The following is a 24945-nucleotide window of genomic DNA, read 5'->3' on the forward strand; positions in this document are numbered from 1 at the left end:
TCCATTGTTTAGTGCCTGGAGGAGGAAGCGGCTGTCTCAGCAAGTGGAATTTTCCATTCATGGCTTTCCAGTGCAAAAACAGTCACATGGTCTCCTGAAAACACGTGTGTAGTGGAAACAAATGTGTTTCCCCTTTGACTTTCTGGTGGGAGGAGACTTCTCTCCAGTCCTGTCAGGTTTCCTTGAGCTGGTTCTGGTTGACTGAACATTCCTTCCTCACATCCTTTCCTCCCTGCCTCATGGTAATGCCCTGCTGACCTTTCCTTTATTCCAGCTTTTCAAGCCCAAACATCAGTGCTGCTCTGCCTGCTGGGGAGATCCCAAAGTCGGTTGGGAGTTGGAAGAAGCCTTGTTCTGTCGCTTAGACATTTCCACATCAATCTCTCTGGCCTGGCTGCTGCTTCTGAGCTGACCTGGGGCCTGTCCTGATCCCCAGGCCCCTCCCTGGTGATACCGAGTAGGGCCCTGTGGAGCTCCAGGGCACAAAAGCCTTTCTGTGTCCCCCATTTTCTTCGATTACAGGAAATAGGCTTCATTCAGCCTCCATGACCTTCCCTGAGTTCCAACGGGCAGATTCAAGGAGTTGTTAATCAGGGAAGGGAAGGGATGTGGAGACAAGGGAGAAACAAACAGTCAAGAGAAACAATAGTCAGCCTTGGGGCAGGGTCCTGGTTCCCCACCAAGGGATACACACAACAGTATCTTTGAGCTGTTTTTCAGATACTGAAACCCCCACTAGGTGGAAGAAATAAATGGTTAACGATGGTATGCTGCCCACGAGCATGTAGACCCCAGACCAGCTGGAACCAAAAGGTTGATGATGCTGACTTCCAATTGCCTCACCACCAACCAATCAGAAGAATGTCCACAAGCTGATCACGCCCTCTTCGAACCATTACTGTAAAACTTCTCACTACCCTCTCCACGTTGGGACACACAGTTTTGAGGGCATTAGCCTGCTGTGGCCCCCTTTGCCTGGCAAAGCAATAAAGCTATTCTTTTCTACTTCACCCAAAACTCTGTCTCCGAGATTCCATTCGTTGTCGGGGTGCAGAGGCCACATTCGGCTTCACTGGTCCTCTGGCCAAGCCCCCCTCATGCCACACTTGCACACACTGACAGCCTCTTGGACCTCAAACTCATCCAACCCTCCACTCTGCCCCAGCGTGATCCTCAGCTGCACGAAACCAACTGGGTCCCTCCTGCTGGAAACCCTTCCCAGGCTCCACAGTGTCCCCGGGTCCCCTTGGCTCTGCGCCAGCCACACAGAGGCACGGACATCAGCCATGTGCACACCAGGCAGGGACCTGCCCCTGCTTTTGCACCTGCCTTTTCCTCTGCCTGCATGTTTTTTCCTCCCTGATGGCCTGGCAGGCTCTTACTCACTCCTCAAGACCCACCGTCGTGTCACACACCCTTCTGGGCTTGGCATGATTATTAGGTCTGTTTTACACAGGAGATACATTTGGGCTCAGAGCTATCAAAGATTCTTTTCAAGGTCACAGCAGGAGGGAGTGAAGGGGCTTCAACTCAGGGATCTCGGCCCCAGCCTCTTCGTTTACTGAGGATTTACTATGCACCAGGCGCTGTCCTGTGGCCTGGGGACAGGGCTGGGACCAGAACAGGCTAAGTCTCTGCCTCATGGAGCTTCTGCTGTATGGGATGGGGAGGGGACAAACACTAAACAAAGACATATCTAAATAATGTCAGGGCGGATAAGTGCTTTACAGAAAAATAAAGCAGGATCGGGGCAGGCAGTGATAGGCTGGGCTGGGTGATACTTTTGGGGACATCTGAGCATAGACCTGAATGAAGTGAAGGGACAAGCCCTGGTTACAGCAGAGGGAAGCATGTTCCTGGCAGAGGGAACAGCAAGTGCTTCTTCCCAGTCCTGGGCTCACACATGGGGTGGCTTTGGTCACTCCGAGCCTCTGACAGGCTGGGAAAGTCCCAGATTCCAGCATCAGTTACCATTTACCGAGCATGAAATGAAGGTGCAAGGAAGGTCCCCTTACCCACACCATCTCCTAGAGTCCTCACAACAGCCCCATACATGTGGTCATATGAGAACAACCCTATTGAACAGATGAGAAGACTGAGGCCCGGAGAGCCTTGGCTGCCTGACCCAAGCCCTGTAAACTAGGGAGTCTCCCTGAGGTGGGAGCTGAGGCTCAGGAAAGGTCAGGAGGTCACCCAAGGCCACACAGCATTTTTTTATTGCCAGGCCCTACTCTCACCTCTTCAGTGGGGGCCAAGCCTCTCCCACCCTGATCCCCAGGTCAGGGCTCACTGTAGGGCAAGGGGAGGCTGAGTTTACGGGGGGGGGGTCTTTAAAAATGATAAATCAGATCATTTCACCCCCTGACTGTGGCTGGTGCCGGGACTCTGGCCTTCAAAGCTGAGCCAGTCTCACGACCTCATGGCCAACCACGTGCCGGCACCAGGGCAGCTGCTGCCAGTGTAACCCCCAGGCCCGGGAAGACGCTGATTCACATGTGGTGCTTGACTTCTCAGCATCTCCAGTCCTCACGGCAACCCCTGCGGGGTACCTGGTGGTGCCCCACTTCACACGGAAGCAAGCTGAGGCTCCCGGGGGTGAAGAGACGTCCCCAGGCTCACACAGCCTGGAAGTAGAGGGTCCACCCGCAGGGCCGCTGGCCCCAAGCCCCCAGTCAGCACCTCTGGGGTCTCATGCTGGGACAGCAGCAAGACTGATGCGTGTGTCTGCAGCCGGCCCCGCTCTTCCCAGCTCTCCCACCCGAATGGCTGGGCCAGCAAGTGTTTTATTGCTTAAATCAAATCCAATAAGTATTACCCCTTTGGAAGTCCACTGACAGTTCAGGCTCCTGTGAACCAGTCAGGAGGTGGTGGAGGAAAGAGGGCTGCAGGGCAGCGGAGGAGAGGGGTGAACTCCAAGTGTCTGATACTCTGGGTGCTACTGGCTCCCACCTCCCTCCAGCTCCTTCCTCTCCAGCTTCTCTCACGGCCTCTCCCCATCACTCTCTCTCTCTCTCTCTCTCTCTCTCTCTCTCTCTGTGCATATTAATCTCTCCCTATCTTTTTTCTGTCTTGCTATCTGTGCCCTTTTTTTTCTCTGCCTCCACACTCCATTTGTTCTCCTTGCCTGTCTGAATTGTATCTCTCTCTATCTCTGTCTGGATGTGTGCGCTAGGGCAGAGGTGGGGGGCTGTGAATATATTTTATCATTCTCTTTATGCCTCTGTTACACTCTTATTTTTATACCTGTTCCCAAAGGCTCTCTTTCTTCCTCTCTGTGTGCGTTTGCATGTATGTGTTTCTGTATCTTTCTCTTTTTATGTATTTTTCTGCCTTTACCTCCCTCTAGGTGTCTTTTTCTTTCTTTTTCTTCCTTCCTTCCTTCCTTCCTTCCTTTCTTTCCTTCCTTCCTTCCTTCCTTCTTTTTCTTTCTTTCTTTCTTTCCTTCCTTCCTTCCTTCTTTCTTTCTTTCTTTCTTTCCTTCCTTCCTTCCTTCTTTCTTTTTCTTTCTTTCTTTTCTTCCTTCCTTCCTTCCTTTCTTCCTTCCTTCCTTCTTCCTTTCTTTTCTTTCTTTCTTTTTCTTTCTTTCTTTCTTTTTTTGTTTTCCCCTCTCTGTGTGAATCTCTTTCGTTTTTCTCTCCCCACAGCTTGTGGCCCTCTCTTTCTCCCTCATCTCTCCTTGTACTTGCTTCCTCTTTCCATTGGTCTCTGTCTCTGTCTCCCTCTGTCTCTCTATCTCCGCCCCGTCATGGAGGAGCATGGGATGATGAGCACACAGAGCCTGATGGGTGGGAAGGAGCTGACCTGCTGGAAGTGTGGACGAGAGCCTCCAAGCTGGGGGAACAGCCTGTGTGAAAACTGATTGTGTGGATTCACTCTGATTGGAGATTCAAAGAGAAGAAAGTCCTGGACTGCTACGGAAGTGGGGGCAGAGGGAGGCCTAACCCAGCCAGCATGGGGCAGGGCCAAGAGGACTTTGAGGAATCAGGGCCAACTTCTTGGAGGAGGCACTCAAGCTGGGTCCTGACATTTGGTGGAATGTGGAGATAAGCACAAGGGCTCGCTTAGCCCAGGGAAGAGTCTGAGCAAAGGGCTGGCAGTGGGGCACCTCGGTCAGAGATCCTGAGGACGAGCTTTGTTGGCCTGGTGCACTGGTCACCAGAAGGGAAGTGGTGGGAGCCGAGGCTGCAACGCAGGTGGTGGTCGATGGGGTCAAGAGGCAGAGCCTCGAGTGCCAGGTTACGACCCTGCCGTGGGGGCCCCTGAAGGTCTTGAAGGAGAGGAAGGTCAGCAGCAGTGAGCAAGATGGACGAGGAGAGGCGGGGTGGGAGGGGACACCTCAGGCAGGGGACCTGGGGAGGAGGCCATCTCATTAGGCAAGGACAGAGGAGAGATGGAGCCCGAACCAGGGTGAATGGGTGAGCGTGGAGGAGGGGCAGAGAATACCACCACTACTGCTAATATCAGACACTGTATACTAAGCACTTACTACTGAGTGCCAGGCACATATGCTAGTTTCCTATTTAATTCTTACGACTACCCAGCGGAATTGGTACAAATGTTCATCCCATTTTACAGACGTGTAACTGAGGCTCGAAGATGCTAAGGAAAGTGATGAACCTGGTGATGCACCCCCAAACGCCCCTCCAGGAATGAGCGCTGCCCCTCCCACACCCGCCCCGCCCCCGCTGCTGGCAGGGCTATGGAAGGGCCCTGTGTTGGGACCCCCGCAGGTGGTTGCCAGGCTGGCCTGAGGTCCTATCCGCTCGCTGAGGTAGCATGTGCCCAGTGGTGACCACCTCTTAGCTGGCCTGCAGCTCCCTAGGCCACCTGCCTGAGCTGGTGTTTGGGATGACACTGCTTGGCCGGGAAATTGGGGCCAACTTGGCGGGGTAGAGCCAGGGCTCTCATGGAGGATCAGACAAAGAAGCACTGCTTCCTGGCCCCTGGGGCCCCTGGAGCACAGCCCAGGGAGGAGAGGCTCGGACCAGCACCTCATTCTTCAGAGGAGGGAACAGGGCCTGGGGATGCAGTCCTCCGGCCACAGCTGGTCAGAGCCGGGGAGGAGAGGAAACACATCTGTAAAGTGGAGACATCAGAGTCCAGGACTGTTCATTAGTTTTCTGGGCTGAAGTCCCTGGTTTCTGCCCCTGGTGCTGGCAGATGACACCCAGACACTCCTCCTTCCCCCTGTCAACTACAGATTGGCACTTGTCATCTACTCTACAAGGATTAAATCAGGTGCCACCGAGGCCGCTGACCTTCAACACCCCCTGGAAGGAGTTCAGGCTGGAGATCAGGAATGAGGCACTCTGTGCTCTGAGAAAAACTGGCAGAACGGGTCTTCAGATAGATATTTTCAGGAGACGATTTTATGAGCCCAATTCTTGCATCTTCTCATCTAGAAAAGCACTAAATTCCTTCATGGTGACATCTGTTCCTTGTGACTAGCAGTAACCCTCATGAGACCTTCTGCAAAAATACGTGCTTGACTGCATGTATTCCCCCTTCACCAAAATCATATATAGATTGAACTTCCCCCTCTACCTCTTTGGAGCAGTTTCTCAGAGCTATCTGAAGTGCTCTCTCCCGGGCTGCAGTCCTCACTTTGCCCCCAATAAAGCTTAACTCGCAACTCTCATGCTGTGCATTTTTTTAAGTTGACACCCCTTAGCCTAATTCTCCTGAGTGTCTAATAGCAGGTCAATCAGGCTCACCCCCTGTCCCTGGCACATTCCCCCCCCACCTCTAGGCAGTGTGTTCTGTGCCTCATCCCTGGGGATTTGCCCTGCACCAGAGGGTACATGAAACTACAGAAGAAGCAGCTGCACTTTTTTTTTTGTTTCAGGTGACAAGGAATGTAAAACATATTTTTGAATTAGAATAAAGATAGAAATATCACGGAGTAGATTGCAAGTCACATGAATTTTAAAGGTAAACACAAGACTTCAAGAGTTTTTCCCTAGGAAAAGTTAAGAAGCATGGGTGGAGAAAAGATCTTTGGAAGCACAGGGGCTATGGGCTCATCCCCATCATTACAGGTTAGCAGTCGTACAAACTTGGGTAACTTGTGTTGCCTCCCTGGGCCTCAGTTTCTTCATCTGTTAAATGGGCAGAGGTGCTTTGGATGAATAGGAACTGGGGCCCAAGTTCTCCTGGCAGGTAGAACCCAAATACATTGGATTAAAGGAAAAGAGAAGAATTTGTTTCTGGAGGTGGGTGCCTGGGGATAAAGAGGGAAGTAATGATGTGGGGTGGGAGGTGCTGCCTGCGTCGTGTTCTTTCCCTTCCCAGCCTCAGGGACAGGTTTCCAGTTCCGTGGGGAGACAGGCGAAGGCCGGAGCTTGACTATATTCATGACACGCTGTGTGAGCCTCAGCTTCTGAGCAGCGCAGCTCAGGGGCCAGGTAGCATCCAGAGGTAAGAGATGGGGCATTCTCCCCAGAGCAGGCCACCCGCCCAGCACCTCCTGGGCCTTCTGGGGTCACTGCCTATTGGAGCAGGGAGAGACCTCAGCCCTCAGCAGAGGTGCAGGCTCCCGGAGACACCAGCACTGGTGGCAGAAGTCGGGGTGCCCGCCAAGGGCCTGCAGGGGTCAGCGGTCCAGGAGGAGGCCAGGTGGACGCTGAGGATGGACGGAGCCTTGAGCCTGCCCACTGTGGATGCTCAGAGCCAATAGGGGAGACCCAAGCAGGAAGTGAGGTTCTGCGGTTGTTGGTTAACGGGCCCCCTTTATTTCTTGCAGGTGGGGAAGGCTGAGGCATCCTGGTTGCCAGGAGGATAAACTTCCAGGAGAATAACCTTCTGAGGGATGCGATGTGCTGAGAGATGCTAGCAGGTGCTTCTAGGAAAAGGGCTCCATTGTGAAATCTGCGAGGGTAACTGCATTAGTGTTTTGTTTTTGCCTTTGTTTCTTTTCTGTAACAACCTCAAAACCTCAGGAGCTGACGGCTGCAAACATTTATCTTTCTTGCTTGTGAGTCAGTGGGCTGCCTGGGGTGGGGTTTGCTTCAGGCTTTGGGTGAGCTCCAGGGCTGTTCCTCGGCCTCTCCTGGACCCAGGGGCTCCCCGTCCTCTTGGGGCCCATGGCCAACATGCGAGGAGGGTGAGCGCATGAGCGAACCGTGTCTCTTAAGGCTGAGACGCGGAACTGGCAAGTGTCACATTCCATTGGCCACCGTGATTTCCACGGCCACACGGAACATCAAAGGAACAGGAAATGTGCTTTGCCCACTCCAGGGTCATGTGGCTGAGGGAGGGAGGGGGGAACTGGGAACGAATCCCACCTGCCACCTTAACACTGCAGACTTAGGCCCCTCGTGCAGAGTCAGGGAGCCCCCTAGGCCTCATGGGTCTCTATGGGGTCCCCAAGTCCTCCTGACTCCTTACCCTTCGTATTAGGTGAGCTGGCTTGAGCCGTTTCTCGGGCACTGTGGGATGACCAGTCTCCCAGGGCTTAGGGTCCTGTGACCCTGCTTCCTCTGTTTCCCCAATTCTGCTCAATATTACTCCTCTCCTCCCTCTGCAGGTCTCTCTCCATCCTGCCCTACACTGAGCTTGGGGCCCAAGCTGGAATTCGCCAAACGCTCTCTCCTGCCTGGCAAAACAAAGGGCCATCTATTTTGAGTTTCTATTTTCAGTATCACAAAACATGATTGAAGATTTATTATTGTTATTCTTATTGTTGTTGTTTTGCCTCAGACAGGATGCACTGCTTTCCCCCACCTGCCTGGGTGAGCCAGAGAGACTCCACAGAGATCCATGTCCTCCTGCCCTGCTGGAGCGGCCCCCAGGCAGTGTGCAGTGTTTTCTCCCACCCCGTGAAGGTGTATTTGGCCCAGGAAACGATCTTTCCTGGAACATCTATTACCTATCCTCTGACAGTGGCTGGGGTGGGAAGAGCCCTATAGGCTCTAGGATGCTTGTGAGGATTAAATGAAGGAAATTGTGTCAGGGCCCCTGGGCACTGATGGGAGCCCAGCTGGTGTTTGTTCTCCTTTTCTTTAGAGAATACCCCACCTTAGGTGACCCTTTAATGACTGTCCAAGCCAGGACATTTGAGAGAGCAAGGGGATACCGTTATGAATCACACCCAGACAACAGGCATAAACTGGGACTGTCCCAGGCCAAGTGGGATTTGTGGCTGCCCTACCCTTATCACAGACTCTGATGCCTCTGCTCCCTCCCTCTCATCTCCGTGGGGAAGGGCAGGGTGGGGATGTGGATAGGAAGGCCCCATGCCCATCCGCAGAGCACAAGCTGCGTCCTGGCCCTGGTGGGTGAGTCCCTGTGAAACGGGAGGGAAGGGGGCAGGGCACAACCTCTAAAAGAATGACATAGCCCGAGGACATGACATAAACTGATTAGAACCAAATGGGTCCAAGATGGCGGACAAGTCAACTTCCACTCACTGTGACACATCAGGAGGCTAAATGACACACCCACAGGCACCATGACAGTTCCAAGGCCGACCACAGGATCAAAAAGTGGGCGGTGGCCCAATTCCTGGAAATCCCCGCCCCTTCCTGAAATAGCTGGAATACTCCTCCCACTCATTAGCCTATGAAATCACCCACCCCTATAAAAACTGACAACCCCATACCCTGGTGCCTTTCTCACCTTCTGAGATGGCCCACACTCTGTCTGTGTTTCTCTCTAAATAAATCCACTTTAAAAAATTATTTATTTATTTATTTATTTTGTGGCCGCATTGGGTCTTCGTTGCCGCACACGGGCTTTCTCTAGTTGCAGTGAGCAGGTGCTACTCTTTGTTGCGGTGCACAGGCTTCTCATTGTGGTGGCTTCTCTCATTGTGGAGCACAGGTTCTAGGCACACGGGCTTCAGTAGTTGTGGTATGTGGGCTCAGTAGTTGTGGCTTGTGGGCTCTAGAGCGCAGGCTCAGTAGTTGTGGTGCACGGGCCTGGTTGCTCCACGGCTCGTGGGATCTTCCCGGACTAGGGCTCAAACCCGTGTCCATTGGCAGACTCTTAACCATTGTGCCACCAGGGAAGTCCCAATAAATCCACTTCTTACCTATCACTTTGCCTCTCACTGAATTCTTTCTGCGATGAGACATCAAGAACCTGAGCTTCATTAAGTCCTGAAACCAGGTGTGTGATCTCAGTTGGAAGACTCAGGGTTTTGGTGGGTTTGAGTCCCGGCCACGTGGGTTCAAGTCCCAATCTGAGGTGGACGGTTTCACGTGGGGTGGGCAGGGGCTGTGGAAACCAGCCAGGACTCAGATTCTGACAGACCATCCAACCTTGCCTTCTGCCTCTCCAGGTAAGTGTGCACTCAGGGACGGAACATGGGCATACACCTGCTGGACCCCAGCCTTCCACCCCTCCACCATGAGCTGACCCTGAAAGCTGCTGTTCTTGGCCCTTTGCGACAGAAGTAAAAACGCCCTTGGGAGAGGTCTGTGCCCCCCAGGGCTCCACCTGCAGACCCTCCTGCCCCCTCACGGTGCACAGCAGCTGACTACTCCAGGCCTCTGCAGAGAAGGGACCCGACTTCCCTGGATGAGCTGGGCTGACTGTGGGCAGCCCTTGGTCAGACCTGGCTCAGATCATGGCTCTGCCACTGTGTGACTTAGAGCAGGTCACCCCACCTCCCTGAGCCTCTGTTCCCTCATCTGCAGAGTGAATATAATTGCATCTTTCTCCCAGGACTGTTAGGAAAACCTAGTGGGTCCCTTGAAATCAGAATCTCATTTCTGCCCCCACAAGGTCAATCCCACCAGCCTCTGAGCAAACACAGATGCACGCACATGTGCACACACACCAGGCATGTATGTATGCAGCCACAGAATGCATCTAGAATGCATTCCCCCCTTTGGTTCCCCAATCCTCCCCATCCTCCAGGAGCCCAGCTCAGATCCTCCTTCTTCAGGGTGTCTCAAGACTAGCTAGAGCACTGGCTTTTCTGGAGGATCCTACTCACAGCCCACCCTGGGTGGGTGACCTCTCCCCATTCTGCGCTCCCAAACCTTGAATGGGCCTCCACGATGCGTGTGTCACCTTACCCCTTCGTTAGTTACACTTATATACAGAATTTATCCAGTCATACAAGAAGCAAGTAATAAGACCCTACAGTGTGCCGGCACTGTACTAAGTCATGGGGACCCAACACGAATGAGTTTGATTCCTGCCCTTAGGAGCTCTTGGTGTACAAGGAGAGACATCTGTTTCACCTTGACCTCTAACCCTCAACCGCTGAGCAAAGATCAATCTAGAAGGGCCTTTTGGTGGTGGGTTCTGGGCTGTCACAGAAAGATGATCCCACAGCACCTGGGGGCCTTCTCTCCCTTGCACTGCTTCCAGCAACTTCCAGGCTGGAGTCCTAGGGAACTGGCGGAGGCACGGCCACCTCTCTCTCTCCCTGGGAGCGCTAATCACTACTCACCTGCTGCTCTGGGGAATGATTACCTGTCAAGGTTCATTTGAGCCTGTGGTCTCCCAGAGACTCTCCCATCCCCCACCAGGCGGTCCTGATGGCAGCCGAGGAGCTGCTCCGGATGTTAAGGGAGTGAAATTACTTCTCTCCCACCTCCTTGTTTGATGTAGCAGGTGGGCACTGGGACACCTCAGTCCTGTCAGACCTGACAGTGGAACTGCCACGGTCAGACCAGCCGTGGGAGGTGAACAGTGAGGAGTCCAGGAAATCGTGGAGATTGTCTGCCACGCAGCCCTTCTCAAATCAGACTGGCTCAGTGAGTGATTTCAGACTCTGCAAATTGCATCTTGAGCTCTTCTTGCCCTGACTCGCAGCAGGCCTGTCACTGTGCTTCTCTCAGACTTCAGCTCCTACAGCTCTCTCCAAGACCATCACCACTAGAGACAGCAGGTCTGGGCTTGAATATCCAGGTGGTAACTGGTGTGCCACTGCCAGCAGGTTAATGGTGGTGCAGGAAAATGGGAATAATAATTGTTTTAATTGGGTCCATTCCATTTCTGTTACAAGAAACACACATCCAAACTGGCTTAAACTTAAAGCTCAAAAAAAAAAAAAAAAGGAATTTATAAGCTCATGTAACTGAGCAGTTTAAGGGAATTCAGGTATAGCTGAATCAAGGTGCTCAGCTAAGGTTGTCAGGCATCCATTACACCCCATGTTTTGGCTCTGCTTTCCTCTGAGTAGGCTTCATTCCCAGATAGCCCCTCTCCTCCTGGAGGGTCCCAGCAGCTTCAGGAGAAAAGAGCACTCTGCTTACTCAGTATTCCCACAGAGTCCCCGGATGGAGTCTCATTAGTCAAGGCTGAGTCATGTGTCTACCCTTGAACCAATTACTGAGGCCTGGTTCCCATGTTGACCATGACTCTGCACTCTGCACATTTGCACGTGCTGTTGCTGTCACCTGGAGTGCCCTTCTCCTTCATCTTCCCATCCGCATCTCCTAATCACCAAAACCAAGGTCAGCCCCCCTCCTCATGGATGCTTGCCCCACCCCATCCCCCAGTCTGCTTCGGGCTCCCCTGCTCTGAGTCCCTGTTGTGTTCTCTCTTGGCATGTATCATGTGATCATTATGGATTTATGTGCTGATTCTCATTTCACTGTAAATGTGATGAAATTGAAGGTAGGAGCTCAGTGTTGCCCACCACTGGCCCTCAGCACAGGCTCAGGTACACAGTAGGTGCTCAATAAATGTTTGCTGAAGGAGGAAATGGTTAGTGGGGAGTGCAGAGGTTCTGGCACATGTTCAGAAGGCAGAGGATTAGGGCTTGAACTGGTTAGTGGCGGGGGGTGGGGGGGAGGGAGACTGAAACAAGACACATCCAGCGAGAAAGGTGAGGTCATCCCAGCCACTCCCTCCCTCTGCGAGCTCAGGCTCTGCTCCAGGAATCTGAGGACTGACTGACCGGTGAGGTGGCCCCACCTTGCTCAGCCTTGAACTCTCAGTCACCCACCTGCTATCCACACTTGAGTAGTCCATGAGACGTCAGCCTCAAAACTGGGTTACAATTCTCTTTTGCATCTGGGAGGGGAAAACAGAGCCACTCCTCACAGTGAAGAGAACTCTGGCAAGGACAAAATCTCTCCTGGGCACTTGGAGGAGGCCATGTTTTTGCAGAGCAGCCCTGGAGGGAGGGCGGCCAGAGCCCGGCTTCCTCAGCCTGCTCTTCCGCTTACGGCCGTGTGATCTTAGGCGAGGCATTGCCCTGTCTGTGGCTCAGTTTACCCTTCTGACAAGTGGGGGTGACAACCTGCTGTATTAGTTTCCTAGGGTTGCTGTAACAAAGTGCCACAAACTGGGTGACTAAAAACAACAGAAACTTATTGTCTCACAGTTCTGGAGGCTAGAGGTCCAAAATCAAGGTGTCAGCAAAGCCATGCTCCCCCCGAAGCCTCTGGGGAGCAGCCATCCTTGCCTCTTCCAGCTTCTGTAGCCTGGGCGTTCCTCGGCTTGTAGATGCCTACTCCAGTGTATGCCTCCATCTTTACATGGCATTCACCCTGGGCATCTCTGTGTGCAAATCTCCCTCTTCTTACAAGGACATCAGTCCTGTTGGATTAAGCCTACCCTAATGACCTCATCTTAATCTGATTACGTCTGTAAAGACCCTATTTCCAAATAAGTCTCATTCATAGGTACTGGGCTTAGGGCTTCCCTCTACCTTTTTGAGGGACATAAACCCATAATACCACTTATCTGGATTTTTGAGATAATTAGGAAATGAATGTGAGAGCATAGCACAATCGTGGGCCACTGATAAGATGAGGAGCCTGGACTGGCGACTGTTCTGGGGTCCCTGCCGGGCCCATGACTCTGTGCCCTTTGATTTCCTGCTTCCTGCAGCCTCCTGAGAAGGGGGCCCTGGTCACTCAGAAACGTTGGCACCGCTCAGGTGAGGAGATGTGATGCATTGGCCGTGTCTCCTGATTCTCCTGCTGTCACGCTTAATGCAGGCTCCAAGCCTGGCCACTCAGTCACTGTCATGGAACATTCCAGAGCTAGCACCTGGGTCCTTCCCACTAATGAGGCTCTTCTCGGAGACTCAGTCCTCACCCCAATCTTGTTTCTCTTTGCCCTTTCTGTCACATCCAGGAAAAAGGTGGTGTTCGTCTGTCAGCCAGAGGAAGAGTGGTGCCTTGCTGAGGTGACATTCTCTAGGGGCTGTCTTTCTGGTGTGGCCCTTTCTGAGGGAATCATAACCGTGGTCATCGTGTGGTGCCTTCCCCATCCATGTGGCTGTGTGTGGCATGAGCTGCAGCAGCTTCTTGATTCATAGATTTAGGAAATGCATTGAATTCCTTGAGAAAGATGAAGTCAAGTCAGCCTCTGAGATGAAAACTATAGGCAATCGATCATATGGGTAATTTAGTGTAATAAGCTTTGAAAAATAATGGAGCTTGTGCTCAAGATAGGAGACTTTAAGTATTCCTGTATTTCCCAGGATCCTTTGCAGTTAGGTTGTCACCATGTGATGAGTTCTGGCCAATGGACTGAGAGCAGAAGTAATATACTTATTCCCGGATTGAGGTAGTTAAGAGTGGGTGTGATGCCTGCATTCCTCTCTTCCTTTGCAGTGGTGACCACAGGGTCCCAGATGGGAGAGACAGACCTTGTCTACATTGTCCATTTCTGGTCCCAGTACATAGAAAAGTAGGAGGTACATAGAAGGTATTCAATAACTCCAGGATGCATGAGCAGATGAAGGAATGCATGAAATACTGAAGTTTCTACATAAATTTCCGATTTCTCTTCATTAAGCAATTGAAAGAAAAACCTTCATCCAGGTGCGGCTTGAAAACATCTTCTGCCTTTCTCTGTCTTGCCTGGTCCAAGTTCCATGGACACTTTCCTGGAGAGTCCTGCTCCCCTGCTCCCTCTCTTATGTCTCCTGAGTTTGTTTCCTTGAATCCTCCTCACATGGGCTTTCACAAAAGCAAAGTTTTTAAATTCCAGTGAGGTTCAACTTAATCAATGTTTTCTTTTGATGGTTCACACTTTTGGTGGCAAGTCTAAGAATTCTTTGCCTAGCCTTAGATCATGAAGACTTTCTCCTAAAAGTTCTTCTAAAAGTTTTATGTCTCACCTTTATGTGTATGATCCATTTTGAGTTCTGTATGAAATGTATCGAGGTTAATTTTGTTGTTTATAGATGTGCAATTGCTGCAGGTCTGCTTGTTGAGTGGGCTATCCTTCCTCCATGGAATTGCTTTTGTACTTTTGTCAAAAATCAATTGAGCACATTTGGGTGGGTCTATTTCTGGGTTCTCTTTTCTGTTCCATTGATCTATGTGTCTATCCCTCTACCACAACCTAAGTGCCTTGATTAATGTAGCTGTGTAGTACACCTTAATGTTACGTAGAGTGATTCCTCCCATTTTCTTCCTTGTCAAGATTGTTTTAGCTGTTCTAGGGTCTGTGTTTTTCTATATAAATTTTAGAACAAGCTTTCTATGTTTACAAAAAGCCTTGCTAGGATTTTGATAACAACTGTGGTAAACCTGTGTATCAGTTTGGTGAGAACTGATATCTTTACTATGTTGAGTATTCAAATCCATGAGCACAGTCCGTTTCTCCATTTATGTATTTAGGTCTTCTAAAATTTCTTTTATCAGTAATTTATAATTTTCAGCATACAGATTCAGGACACGTTTTGTTAAGTGCATAGCTATATGTTTCATTTTCTTTGATACAATGGTAAATAGTATTGTATTTTTAATTTTTCTGTCTGCGTGTTTTGTTAGCTTATAGAAATATAATTGGTTTTTGTGCATTGATTTTGTATCCCAAGACCTTGCTGAACACACTTAGTTCTGGGAGGTATTTTGCAGATTCCTTCGAATTTTCTACACAGGAAACTTGTCATATGCAAATAGAGATAGTTTTATTTCTTCTTCTCCAAACTGTATGTCTTTTATTTCTTTTTCTTAACTTATTGCAGTGGATATAAATTTCAGTGCTTTGTTAAATAGGAGAGAGAAGAGCAGACATCCTTGCCTTGTTCCTAATCTTGGTCAGAAAGCATTCAGTGTTTCACCATTAAGTAAGTTAGATGTAGGTGTTGCGCAGACATTCTTTATTTTCTTAAAGAGATTGCATATACCTGACGTGGTGGTAAAATTAACTCAGCATTATTTACTGAACACTTCCTATGTGCTGGGCACTGTGCTGGGGCTGGACTTAGTGATAAAGACATGTGTCATGGTTCCTGCCTTTGGGGAGTGGAAGTTCTAGAAACAGAGTTCTCAGCTGCTTTGTCAGTGGCGTCTTAAGCTCTCAGCCCTTCTGATAATAATGCTGGGGCTTTAGGGGGCCTCATAGAGGCATCTGCTGCCCTGATTCTAAAGCCACCAGAGGATCCAGGGCATGGTGGATGGAGAAGTGGTCTCCCCTTTATCACTGATAAAGCTGTTGCTGGAGGATGGGGCTCATACCTGCAAGCCTGTGGACCCTACTGCAAGCTCCAGGATTAGACGGTGTTCACCCCACCATCAGAGGCACCACTGGACCCCCAAAGGCTTCCTCAAGGTCCAGGTTTTGGGGCCCATTGCTATAAAACCTCCAGCAGTGGGAAAGCAGGGCAGATGGCAGACTCCCGAAGACAGCCAGGCTCCCAAAGAGAGAGAAAGACGGTTTGGGCCCTGTGAATTGGTCCTGCTCCTCCTCAAACTCCCCAGCTCTGTGGGAAGGGGAGGTCAGAGCGTCTGTGGGACACCCCTTCCGGAGGACACTAGGAGTGGGAGGAAGCCTCCTCCCAGCTCTAAATAACGAAATAATAGGAGGACCACTCATGGAACATCGCTCTGTGCTAAGCAGAGTGGTCATCATCTTACAGAGGAAGAAATGGGAGAACAGAGGTTTAGAAAAATCAACTCACTTCCCAGGGGTTTGGAGGTGAGAAATGGAAAATGGACCCAGGTATGACCCTCAGTCCTCGCTCTTCACTGCCCCCCACAGTGACCACACCAGGTTCTGGACCCTGCTGGCCTCTCTCCCAGCCTCCTGGGGCTCATTTGATGCTGACCAGCTCTGAGAGCAGAAAGTGCTTCTTCCTTTTGAATTCCTACCTGACTCCTGGAAGATTCTGTCAGTTGGTCCTTGTTTTGCCTTCCAGAGCCTCACAGTGAGTTTAATCTCCTCAGTAACTGCAGAATACATTTAATAAACTCCATTAAAGTGTGTAATCTCATAGACAGGATGCAGAACTTCTGTGCTTCAGACTTTTTTTTTTCATAATTACTAGCACCATGGAAATTGCTGGGATTACAGACTCCACTGGAGACAGAGATGAACTTTGTCACCAAGAAAGTACAAATGAACTGTAACTCCCGCACAATAAGGTGGGCTTAGATTTGCATTAAATTAGGAGGCAGGTTCGTGCCCATTAACTCATGGGGACCAACAGTGACCTTTGAGGGTTTGTTTAGGAAATGGGGAAGGTGGGGAGGTGGAGGGGGTGGGGTGGTGATTTGGTGGCAGCTCATTCAAAAAAATGATCTGTTAAATCTGAAAGGAACAATGGAGATCTAGGCTAATCCCATTTTCCAGGTGGGACAACATTCCTCTACCACAGTCACCCTTCCCCCCACCTCCCACCCCCAGGGAGGAGGGGACCTGCCCTACAACCGTAGCTGGTCCACGGGAGACCTAGGACTAGGACACAGGCCACCAGTACCCCGCCCAGTGGCCCCAACACACCAAGGAATCCTGGTTCCCCTCAACTTTGGTGATAAAAATGGCCACCAGATGGTCATCAGGTGATCAAGAAACACCCATGTTGGCCAAAGAAGAGCCTGTCTTCAGTTTGGATCCTATCATTAAACATCTGCCCTGTGCTATGTGCTGGGTCAGGGGTTTTCTCATGTGATCCCCTCAACAGCCCTATGTGACACCAATCTCCATTTTACAGATGGGAAAACTGAGGCTCAGAGTGATAAAGATGCTTGTCCAAAGCCACCCTGTTAGTCATTCATAAAACTGGAATTCAAACTCAGGACTCTCTGATTCCACTACCAACATTTTATGTAGCTGGAGTTTCTTGTGCTGGTCAGGCAAACAGGTTCATCTCACAAAACAATGCCAGTTGGTTGGTTGTATCTGCTTGATATGTTGCCTTGGAAAGGAGTTTGGGGCTGAATTCAAGGTCAGAAAGAAAGAGTGCTGGGATGGATGCCACGGCAGTACAGAGGTAGGACATGAGTGCCTGCATTTGCCATTCATGCTGAAACCTCACACATGCCAAAACCCACTGGGTCACATGTCAGGTGGGACAGGGTACCTGTGAGTGCTGCCTGCTTTTGCCTGTGATGGCCGTGCAGTCTTCTTCTACTCTCAGGCTCTGGGTCCCCCAGTTCTCTGCTCCATGGGGACACCGCCTTGCCATGTCCCTGGGTTAGCACTGGGACTGAAAGAGATCAGGGGTGACAAAGCACTTCATATCTAGATGAAAACGATGGAGGAGTGTCACAACTCCCCTCTCTCTAAACAGATGGAAGACAGCACATAAAGAAACACAGGGAGGGGAGGGTTTGTTTTCATTATTGTTTCCACCAGTCATCAGCCACAACTCCATCCATAAACTGAAGCATTTCTGCCAGGTACTGTGAAATCTAGACCCGAGCAAATGAGGAAACTGAGAACCCACATAAACTTCCTCAAACCAGCTTCCTTAACGTTCAATATCCCAGACGTGAATGGCTTATCCCAAAACCCTTTGCTTGAAGTTCTGACACCCAGAAAGACCCCCCAGGGAAGTGGCGAGCACCTCCAAGGGGAGTCATCCCACCTTGGGGGGCAAGTAAGCTGGGTATGTATCCTCCAACCCGTCGTGGCTGAAGGCTGCTCCCAGCTCATGAATGCCCTGGCACTCCCAGCCGGCCCTCGTGCGGAGGCTACCACCCATGCCCACCAGCATGCTCTGCAGTGTGAGAGCCAAGGGGATGTGGGCGAGGCACCAACCACATCTGCACAAAGTGGGATGATGGAGGGGGAGGGGGCCTCTCTCTCCTTCCCAGTCCAGACCCATCTCTCTCACCCCCTTCCTAGCCATCCACGCCCCACAGTAGAGGACACATTGCTAATCGGGTTCATTGTCAGCTCAGTGGGCATGGGCACTGGCGTCAGGGTCACACATCCCCTCCCTCACAACCTTCTCTTCCACTTCCTGTCCCTGCCTGTGATGCATCATGAGCAGAGAAGGGCCACCGTCCGGGCAGGAGGGGGTCCCTCAAGTCAAGACACAGAGCAACCCAGACACAGAGATAACAAGGCTGTGTGACAGCAGAGGCACAGATTGGAGTGACGCAGCGACAAGCCGAGAAATGCCGAGGATCAACAGACACCACGAGAAGTCAGCGAGAGCCAAGGATCAACAGACACCACCAGCAGTCAGCAGGAGCCAAGGATCAACAGACACCACCAGAAGTCAGCGAGAGTCAGGGATCAACAGACACTACCAGAAGTCAGCAGGAGTCAAGGATCAACAGACACCACCAGAAGTCAGCAGGAGTCAAGGAAGGGTTCCTCCTGAGATCTCAGAGGGAGCGTGGTCCTGCTAACACCTTGATCTTGGACTTCTGGGCTCCAGAACTGTGAGACGATAAATTTCTATTGTTTGAAGTTAAAAAAAAAGAAAAAGAAAAAACACAGAGCAGAGGGTAACATGCTTACAAGAGACTGGTCTCTTTGGTGGACGTGGCAAAACACGGTGGCACTGTCAACGATGTCACCAGCATAGCCCTGGCGTGGGGAAGACTTGGTGGCCTTTGAGGCTCTGGATACTTTCAAGTGGACTCTTGTATATTCCACAGTGACGCAAGCCCCAGCACATGAAGAAGTAGCGCTCGGAGCCCGTGACCTTGAAGCCGCCCCTTCACTGCGGAGCTCATGGCTGCACGGCCGTCCCACCCAGCTGGAGGGCCTGGGGGTCCTCAGGGCGAGGTGACCCTGCGCGTGCCCCTCCCCACACTGGGCGCCCCCCAACACCACCCCCTCGTTTCCTCTCCACCCGCAGGTCAGGTCGGGGCTCTGGGCCCGCGGCCGTCAGCGCAAACCTGGAGGAGCCTTGGGGAGGGAACTGCGGCCGCCCTTTCTTCCTCTTCCTTCTGCCGCCTCAGCCACCTTGTCCCCGGCCACACATCAGGCCAGCGCTCCGGGCTCAAAATTTCAAAGGCCAAACTTTTACCTTTTCTAGGTCAGGATTTTCTTGCTTTTGGCCAGAGGCCACTGCAGAATTTACAGAACGAGGAGCCAGCGCAACACGGTCTTCGGAGGACGGAGCTCGCGGGGCTGACGGGCGGCTCCCCCCGCACCCGGTCTCTGCCCGCTCCTCCCGCAGTGGCGGCCCCGGCAGCGGACACAGCCGCATCGGGCGGGGCTGTGATTCCTCTCTCCCGCGCGGGCTGAGCCCGGGGCACCGTCACCGCGCAGGGGCTGCTGGGGGCCGCGGGCGGAGCCGGAGGTGCTGGAGAGAGGGCAGCGCCGCGGGCGGGGGCTCGGGGTCCACCGCCTGCTCTGTCCCCTGAGTGGCCGCGTGCCTTGTGGCCGGGAGGCACACCGCTTCGGGCCTCACGTCCCAGCCGGGACAGGGGGCAGAAGCACACCCCGTGCGGCTGTGGCCAGGGTTCAGTGAGGCGATGCAGATGAGGTCCGTGTGCCTGGCTTCCAGAACTTTCCATGAGACCCCAATCGCCTGGTGACGGAAAGTTAGGAAGCCGATAGTAATTTTGTCTCTCTCTCACTGAACCGCGAACCTGGACCCTGAGGTGAGGTCCGGGAACTGTACCGGGAGAAAGGAGAGATGCGGCTCCGCCCTGACTGACCGGGGCTCCCGCGGGTCGGCGGGGACGCGGCTCCCGCGGCCGGATCGAGGCCCGGCCTGGCCAGCGGGGGCTGCGGCCGCCGCAGTGGAGCACTGCTGGGTCGGCTGAGTCAGAAACGCCCGAGCGCTTCCCGATTTCTTCCTGGGGCCGCAGGACTCTGAAGCTGAGGCCGGGGCCCCTCAGTCCCTCCTGGGGGGCCGGTGTGAGCGAGTCAGCAGGGCCCTCCCCACCCAGGAAGCTGCCCCTATCAGGGTCCTCGGCCCAGGGATGGGGTCCAGGGGAAGGAGCGGGGCGGGGGTGGAGCCAAGGGCAGAGACTGGACGAGTCATTCCCCCCTGAGCCTCGCCTGACACCCCGGAGAAGGGCGGTGGTGGTTCGGGCCGCAGGGCTGCTGGGGGGCGGCCTGGGTCACGTGCGCAGAGGTCAGCGGGGGCTGGCACCACCGGGAGAGCCTGGGCGTGGTGGGAAAGGGGTGCGCTAACTGGGACAGCCGTTCCCAGAGGTGGGAGTGCGCAGACTCACCCCCGGGTGTGGTTAAATACAGACTCCCAGACCCCACCCCATCCCACAGGTCCTGGTGCCTGGGTCTGGGGAGGGTCCAGGGAATCTGCATGTTCACAAGCCCCTCCTCCATTCGGGAGGCTACCGACCACACTTTGGGGACCCTGAGGTGTCTTCTCGGGGCTTGGGCAGGAACTGGAGGACACTGAGTGGGCCAGGCGTCCGGCAGGTGACGGATGAAGGTGGCAGGGGGCAGGGGTGACCCAGGGCAAATCACTGCCCCTCTGAATCTCGGTTTCCTGATCAAAGAAATCAGAGGGGGACTTCCCTGGTGGCGCAGTGGTTGAGAGTCCGCCTGCCGATGCAGGGGACGTGGGTTCGTGCCCCGGTCCGGGAAGATCCCACATGCCGCGGAGCGGCTGGGCCCATGGGCCATGGCCGCTGAGCCTGCGCGTCCGAAGCCTGTGCTCCGCAACGGGAGAGGCCACAACAGTGAGAGGCCCGCGTACAGGAAAAAAAAAAAAAGAAATCAGAGGTAATGCTAACCCTCCCTCAGGGGATGGCGTGAGGATTGCACTTAGACCCACCCCTGAGTCTGTGCTCAGTAAACGTCTCTGTCGCCGCTCTCTGTAAATGCCCTCCCTGTCAGGTGGGCACAGGCCGCCTGCCCAGAGGTCAGCCCCAGGGACAACATGGCCGTTGCCTATGTCTGGCACCCTCTGAGACCCCCAGGATGGGAATAAGTAGGCCCAAGTGCCAGCCAACCCTCCCCTGGTGGTGTCCTGGAAAAGAAACCCCATTTCCTGGTGACCCAGATGAAAAACATATTGCTTGGAAAGTGCTGTTCAAACAGAATCACCCGAGCCATCCATCATCAGAGCTGGCGTCTCACGGCGGGCACCTGGCGACGGTGTCAGTGTCGTAGTTAGTTAGACCTTCCCCAGATTCCGGGCCCGCAGTCTGTCAGCAGGAGCCACCTGCCTTGTCTGCAAGGATGGGGGATGGGAAGGACAGACCCCGTGCCTGGGTGCACCCCCTACCCATGGGTGCTCAGGGTGCTCTGTGGCTCCCGGCAGCCCCTGTGTGTGGGGGGCAGCCTCATCCAGGGGAAGCAGTGTTCACCCCACACCCCTCGTTGGTGGCTTCTGAGACCTCAGAACAGGCCGTGTCTTCAAACAATAATAACCAAAGTGTAACAGTAACAGTGATCACGATCTCATGGCTCTTGTGTGCTGAGCGCCTACTGTATGCCAGGCCCAGGAGATTGTTTAACCCTATTGACCAAGACTACCGCATGATTTATTATCCCAATGGGACACTTCCCAGGGTGAAAGGGTGCCTGGACAGGGAGGCTCCTCCACTTCAGGTCTCAGCTGGGATGTTGCCTCCCCTGACCCCCTCCTGAGCACTGTCTGAAGTCCAGGCCCCACCTTCAATCCCACACCCCTGCGCCTCCACGCTGTTCTGGGTCCCCGTCCTGTCCACCGGTCTCCTTTCCTGTCATGACCACCCACCCGTCATGAAGTGGGTCAGTCGGTATGTCTGTCACCTCTCCCCATGACCATGTGGGCCTGTGAGGGAGGGACTGGGTGTCTTTTGCCCACTGCTGCACCCCAGTGCCAAGCCCATAGTAGCTGCTCATTAAATGTCAGTGGGATGGGAGGACAGGTGGATGGGTGAGTGAGTCAATTAATGAAAAATTGTGACATAAGAGGACTGGACTATGAGTTCACGTGTCTTCTTTGTGGGCTTTGCCAGGCTCTCCCGGGGGAATTTTCTGCAGTCTCGCAGGCCTCCGGGAGAGGGTGCAGCTGGAGCCTGGGGAGTCAGAGGAGTCCCCTGATGTGACAAAGTCTGCAGAGAATGCGATTGTCTTCGCAGAATGACACCCTGGCCCCTGTGTTGAAGGCATCGTGCCCACTGGCTCTGAGGAGCTGGGAGTAACAAGTACTTTAGATGCCCTAGTGACACGTGCCAGACAAACTAGATTCGGGGGCCCGCCACCTCAGTGTCTGCCAGTTTGGAGCAGAAACCAGAGCACAAGAAGGTTCTGCAGCACGTCCAGCCTGCAGTGCAGGCTGCTCTGCTGTGAGGGGCTGTGACCCATCAGATCTGATGGCATTTGAAGTGTCTGTGGCCAAGAGTGGGCAGTACAGAGCCTCTGGGGGTATGGGCAGGGAAATCACCACACAGATTTTTGTTGGATTTTGGAGCTGGTCTCTGCCTTCTGCTGCAGATGACTGCACTCCTTTTGAGAAATGGCTCCTGGCTTGCTACAGTGCCTTGGTAGAAACTAAACATTTAACCAGGGGACATCAGATGACTGTATAGCCTGAGCTTTCCATCATGACCTTGGTATTTTCTAGCCCTAAGGTCGGGAGTATGTAATCTATCAAATGGAAGAGCCATGGAAGATGAGCTCAGGCAGGTCTGGAAGGCGCCAGCAAGTCGTGTGGGCAGGCAGCTCGGACTCCTTCAAAACCAGCTGCTGCCGCATCACGTCCTCCCTCAGTCCCTACGTATGGCCTCCTGGGGCTTCACTATGACCAGCCGACTGAAGAAGAGAGGACTTGAGCCTGGTTTACAGATGTGTCTGCACAGTAGGCTGGTATCTCCTGAAAGCAGACAGCTGCTCCACAACGGCGCCCATGCAGGGGTGACCCTGAAGGACAGTGGTGGACAGAAATCCTCCTAGGGGGCAGAATTTCGAGTGGCACGTTTAGAAGTCCACCATGTCTAGAGTAAGAGAAAGCGGTAGATTCACATGCATGGCCAGTGGTTTGGCAGATGATCAGGGAGGTGGAAGGAGCAGGACTGAAGGCCAGTGATGAGAAGGTCTGGGGAAGAGGTTTGTGGCTGGACCTCTCACATGGTTACACAAAGGGAATCCACTGTGGATGAGACCCCAAATAATCAGGTGGAGAAAATGACACTTTCCACACAGCCGCTTTTCCCATGGCCCCCCAGTGCTTGTTCCATGGGCATGTGAACAAAGTAGCCATGGTGACAGAGTGGAGGCTATGCGTGGGCTCATCAGCCGGGGCTGTCCCTCATCAAGGCAGACCTGGCTAAGGCTACTGATAAGAACCTGATCTACCAACAGCAGAGACCAACGCTGAGGCCCTGACATGGTACCCCTTTCCAGCGGGAGCTGCCAGCCACCTGGTGGAAGTTGATTACATTGGACCTCTTCATCATGAAGGGGGCAGAGATTCACCGTCATTGGAATAGACACATATTCTGGATCTGGGTTTGCCTTTCCTGCCCGTAATTCCTCTTCCAGTGTCATCACCCGTGAACTCCAGAATGCCTTATCTGCCATCACGGCATTCCTCACAGCACGGCTTCTGATCAGGGAACTCATGTCACAGCAAGGGAAGCACAGCCATCGGCTCGTGTCCGTGGAATTAACTGGTCTTACCACATACCCGGAAGTGGCTGGTCTAATTGAAAGGTGGAATGGCTACAGAAGGCTCAGTTGTGGAGCCAATCAGGAGACAATGCCCTGAAAAGATGGAGTTTTCTCTCATAGGATGCAGAGTATGTTTTGAATCTAAGACCATTATCGGGTGCTGGCTCCCCTGCAGCCAGGACACCTGGGTTCAGGAGACCAGGGGTGGAGGTGGGAGTGGCTCCCATCACTATCACGCCTAATGACTCAGAGTTTGGTCCCATCCTGGCAACTTCGTATGCTGCTGCTTTGGAGGGCTTCTTTCCCAAGGGAATAAGGCTTCCACTGGGGGACACAGCAACGGTTCCACTGAATTGGAAGATAAGACTGCCACCTGGCCATTTTGGACTTGAACCAGCAGTCAAGAAAGAGGCTACTCGATTATCTGGAATGATTGATCTCAGTTGCCAAAGGGAAACTGGAGTGCTGCTACATGGGAGGGGGAAGGAGAATCTGGGTCAGGAGATTCTGCAAGGCGCCTCTTAGTGCCTTCATGTTCCATAGCGAAGGTTAAAGGAAAAGTACAGCCTACCCCACATCCCCAGGTAAAGGCAAGATGACTGAGGACTCAAGACTCTTTAGCAATGAAGGTTTGGTCACTCCATCAGGTAAAGAGCCCTGATCATCTGAGCATTTGGCTGAGGAAAGGGGTGAGTAGGGAGCCATGGAGTGAGCCATGGAAGAAGGAAGCCATAGCTGCCATTTATGGCCTCGTGATCAGCTGGGAAAATCACTATGGTAAGTAGCTTTGCGTATTTTCAGTTTGCTTACTACATGTCTGTGGTTACCTATGGATGCTAGCCACTTTCTTCCCTCTCTTTTTTCTCATTTTTATTTTATATACAAGGGGTTGCAAGTTAACTTAGAAATTTAGTCTTTGGTGACAGAACAGTCAGCGAAGCGTGTCTTAAACAAAGGAGTAAGTTATAGCTACCAATGGACACAGTGCGTCTGGGGACTGTGGGTCTCCTTGTTTTAGAGAAAAAGCTCGTTCACTTATAAGATACATCGCTGCCTCTTGTTGGGTGGAGATATAGAGAGTTCTTTTGCTGTTGAATGGAAATTAAAAGATGTGTACACGTGTGCTTATGGAAGATGAGTAGCTGAGGCACCATGCGGGTTTCAGAGTTACTGCATCTCAGCTCCAATTCACTCTTTTTTTTTTAATCTTTGTTGGAGTGTAATTGCTTTACAATGTTGTGTTAGTTTCTGTTGTACAACAAA

The sequence above is a fragment of the Lagenorhynchus albirostris genome, chromosome 2 (assembly GCF_949774975.1).
Source record: "Lagenorhynchus albirostris chromosome 2, mLagAlb1.1, whole genome shotgun sequence".
NCBI classification, from domain to species: Eukaryota; Metazoa; Chordata; class Mammalia; order Artiodactyla; family Delphinidae; genus Lagenorhynchus; species Lagenorhynchus albirostris.